Raw genomic sequence first — 4,787 nt, forward strand, 5'->3', positions numbered from 1 at the left:
TTGGACTGATATATTGTGTGGTATAAAACCGGCAATTGTAAACATAAACTGTGCTTTCAGGATACATTGTGCAGTATTATATGGTCAACTGTAAACATAACGCTAATTCACACTGACCACTACGATTCTGTCACGTCACTGCAATGTCACATTGTGTGAGGATGTATTCACAGTGTCCGTCATGTTATAACACGTCAAGTAAGTTCAGATCATGTCACCTCAGCTTATATGGCTGTGTACAATTGTTATCTATCTGTAACAATTAATGAAGAACGAATAACAAATATGTAGAATAACAACTGATATTAATTGTGAAAACCATGACTTAATGGAAGCACAATGAAATGAAATATGGAGGATGAGAGCATGGCTGTGTATTGGGATAAAATGAGCTTGGAGGTCACATGATCAACAATAGACAATGATGTCATCTATCAGAACATTGTTGTTTATTTCCCAAGAAACCTAGACGGTGTCATGTCATGATGTGACATGATTTGATGACCAGTGTGGATACCTTCTAACTGTGCTTTCCAGAAACATTGGCCACAGTACCCTCGACCACAACAAACAAGTCCCAGATTTTATTATATAATTACATAGAAAACGTATTTTTTGCAGAATTTCTGATGCTTCCAGATATTTTCATAAATTATCAGTGTCTTGCGTAACTTATATCATAGTAAATGGTGTGTGTGTGTGTTTTACGATTACTGGTGGTGGTGGTTAGTGTTTAACGTCCCGTCGACAACGAGGTCATTAGAGACGGAGCGCAAGCTCGGGTTAGGGAAGGATTCGGAAGGAAATCGGCCGTGTCCTTTCAAAGGAATAATTCCGGCATTTGCCTGAAACGATTTAGGGAAATCACGGAAAACCTAAATCAGGATGGCCGGAGACGGGATTGAACCGTCGTCCTCCCGAATGCGAGTCCAGTGTGCTAACCACTGCGCCACCTCGCTCGGTTTTATGGTTACTGTAATATTACAGCAGGCACCCTGTTTTGAATGAAGTAAAAATACAGAGGAGCCCCACAAAACACTTAAGAAAGTGCAGAAAAGAATGATTAGGTTATTTCATCGATATGTTAGAGGACTGTGTAATAAGGTAGAAGAGCTTGTTGTCTGTTTGGAATATTTAGAGAGCACTAAAATAGACACAGTGTGCCTATCTGACCACCACCTAATCACAGGGCTAGATACGTTACATGTGAAAGATAACACTCTATCAGCATACCTATGAAAAATAATATGGGAAAAGAAACAGTTGTGACATACAAGTATACTGAGACAACTAAGAAGTTCATAAAATATGAGACAAGTAAATTTTGTAGTGATCAGCACATAGAGGTGTGCACTTGTGAATTAATACTGAAAAATAGTTAACTTTTAATGGCAACTGTACATAATGCCCACTGAAATATTTCGAACTGTTTATGAGGAACCTGGATTCCTGAGAGTCCAACCTATCAGACAACAACAAGTGGTTAATCATCTATGGTAAATTCAATGTACACATCCTAAAGATTAAAAAATAATCTGGAAACCTTATTTGGATCCTACAATTTGATTTCAGTAATTAAGTTTACAACATGTGTGGATAAAGACAGTAGGACTGTAATCGATAATATTTTCCTTGGTGAAGCTGAAAGCAAGAAAATAACTGTTTACCTCATAATAAATGTTCTTTCTGATCATGATACACAGTTAGTTAGGATAAATAATGTAGTGCCTTACAGTATGGATACTCCTCAATGGAAACCAGTTACAATAATATTATACAATATTTTTAAGAGCAATTTATGAGAGATTACCTGGGATGAAATTTGCAGTGAAGCAAATCTTAACATAAAATTTGATCTATTCCATGACAAAATCACATCATTATTTGAAAATAGCTTTCCACATAAGCGAACCAGAAAGGACATTAAACAGCAATATCAAAACAGTAGGATGATTTTGTATGTTCTGGCTCACTCGTTAACACTCTCAATTTTTTATTTTTCATAAAATTGATCTAATTATCGAGAACATACAAAATCATCCTACTTTCACTTTTACCTAATAATAATATATTATAATAAAATAATATAAAAATAATACATTATAAAAGTCATTAATTTTAAATACATTTCCCATACGTGAACGTAATAGAATAATTAAAATCTATTAGTTAACAAAGTACATTTATTAGTTAACAAATGTAGTTTTTTTACATTGTTAACTCTATATCATATCATTAACCGATTTTAAAAATTCAAAGTTCTAACATAATCTACATTAAAAGAGATATCCAGAAAAAATATAATGAATAAAATCAGAAATCATATAAAAAGAAAGATACTAAAATTTTCAGTTTTTGTTTTTTCTATCTTTCTTAAAATGTTTCAGAAATGTATATTAGCATGAAGTTAACACTTTTATAATTTTTTAAGTTTCTCATTCTTTTATATAGAAGCAAATATTAATAATTAAACATTTTCAGTAAGTAATCTATGTTGTGCACCTGATGTAAGATCCTTTTTACCATACCTAATTACATAAACAAGTGTATAATTTGGAATTTTGTCATAAAAAGTTGCACAAAGTTTCATAGTTGCTTTCTTTGTAGTATAACATTCATTCTACATGTCACATTGATTACATAAATTGAATAATTAGTTATAAAATTAAATGGACTAATATAAATATCTGATTTTAGTAAAGTAATTAGTTTAAAATCTAAAAATGCATCATATGCTCTTAGAAAAATTTTTGGTGGATTAATATTTCACGTTTCTTGAGGAAAAACTTCAATTTAAATAAATATTCTGTAGTTTAACATGATCAAATAATGATGAATCAATTAATTGATTATTTTTACGATTTGTCTGAAATACAACAAAATCAAAATATGGCATATCAAATTCTGTAGAGTTATAGTAACTTGTAATATCTAGTTCAAAATTGATTAACCAGCAACTTCTTGTGTTTGAAGTTCATAAAAAGAAATTGGTAGTTTCGGATTTTTAAGAATATTTTCACGTTGTTCAAGTTCGTAATTTGTTTCATATTTAACAAGAGATACACGAATTTCCATAGATTCCATAACAATTTAACCTTCTTTAGGAAGAGTATCTTTTATTTCAATTCCACCATCATTTTTATCAGCCAAACGAAGAATTACGTCTCCAGAAGATGAACTACGTGTAAAAATTACAGTGATAACTCCTTCCCACATAATTTCTTTATAATCTTTAAAAAATCCACCAAATAACTATAATGGATGAAGTACTTCATTGTTTTACTATTTACTTTTCCTGTATTAATTATATGTCTCTCTAAACTTATTTTATCAGTAACAGATGAAGTAAAACAGATGAAGAAATAAAAGGATGCTCAATTCTAGATAAAATATTATTTCCTTTCTTTATTGTTACAAAGTCAAACAATTTAGTTACATAATTATCAATTAATTTTTTTTTATTTTCTATCATAAGTTGGATAAACTGTTCAATCATTTCCAATAATACTAAAATTCATCTATAATTTTGCATCATTTGGATGAAGCCAACCATCACCAATATTTATTTCAATTTCTGTATCTTTGTTAGGAACATTTAAATTATTTTTAGTTTTCACATTCACAGGGAATGAGTAAAACTGATAACTTTCGATTTTATTCATGATTGTTTTAGCAATTAGTTATTTATTAAGGAAAAAATTATTAAGATATTAAGGTATTAATAAAATAACTTCTAAATCTTGAATTGTATCAAACATTTACACCATATTTTCGTTCATAAATTATTGATATACCAAACTCCGCATTGTGTTTAGATGAAGCAAATATATTAGTTTCTTTATGAAAATGAACATTATGTTATACATACATTCAATCAGCAAGATTGAAACTTAAATTTATTAATTCAAAAGGAATTATTTTAGGAACATCTTTAGCTACAACTTTTTCATTAGGTAAAACAACTTGATTTTTAAAACCAAGAAAACTTCTTCTATACCCATACACAATTTTACATCACTTTCAATTGTTACTAAGTTTAATATTCCTTCTGCTTTAATGTGTTTATTGGATTTTTCAAGCAAATAATTTTTAAGAAACTTTAAAAACTTTATTGACCACAAGAATTTCTATCGTTTCTCCATCACGATAAAGTTTATTACTTTTTGTTGTAACATTTGGTGTTAAAAAAGTTGAATAAAAACCAATTAGTGAAACATTAGTATAACAATTCAGTATTGGAACAATTAATCTTTTTCTAAGTATTGAAGGTTTATTGCTAAGTTGAAATAATCTACTCCTTTACTACTGAAAAGAATTATTAATAAATGAACAAAACAGATTCGGAACCTGAAGTAAGAATTCCAGAAAATAAGTTAAAAAACAAACTTGGTAAACTTTTACCTAATTCTATTACATGTGCAATAATTGGACCAAGTGTATGTGGAAAAACTACATTAATGACTGATAATTATATTTTAGCTTCAGGATGGTTGAATTGGAATAAAATTAAACATTTGTATGTTTATTCAAAAAGATTAGATCAACCAAACATCAAGAATTTATAAAACAATGTAAAAAATTGAAGATAAAATTAATAAACAAATTGTTAGTTTTATTGAAAATAATGAAGAAATTATTCCTTTAGATGAATGTGAAGATAATTCAGTTGTATTTGATGACTTCATTCTCGAAAATCAAGATATCGTTAGAGAATATTTTACTACAGGCAGACACAAAAGTATAGATTGTTCTTATGTAGCTCAAACTTATTCAAAAATACCAAAACA

This window comes from Schistocerca cancellata, chromosome 1 (assembly GCF_023864275.1).
Source record: "Schistocerca cancellata isolate TAMUIC-IGC-003103 chromosome 1, iqSchCanc2.1, whole genome shotgun sequence".
NCBI lineage: Eukaryota > Metazoa > Arthropoda > Insecta > Orthoptera > Acrididae > Schistocerca > Schistocerca cancellata.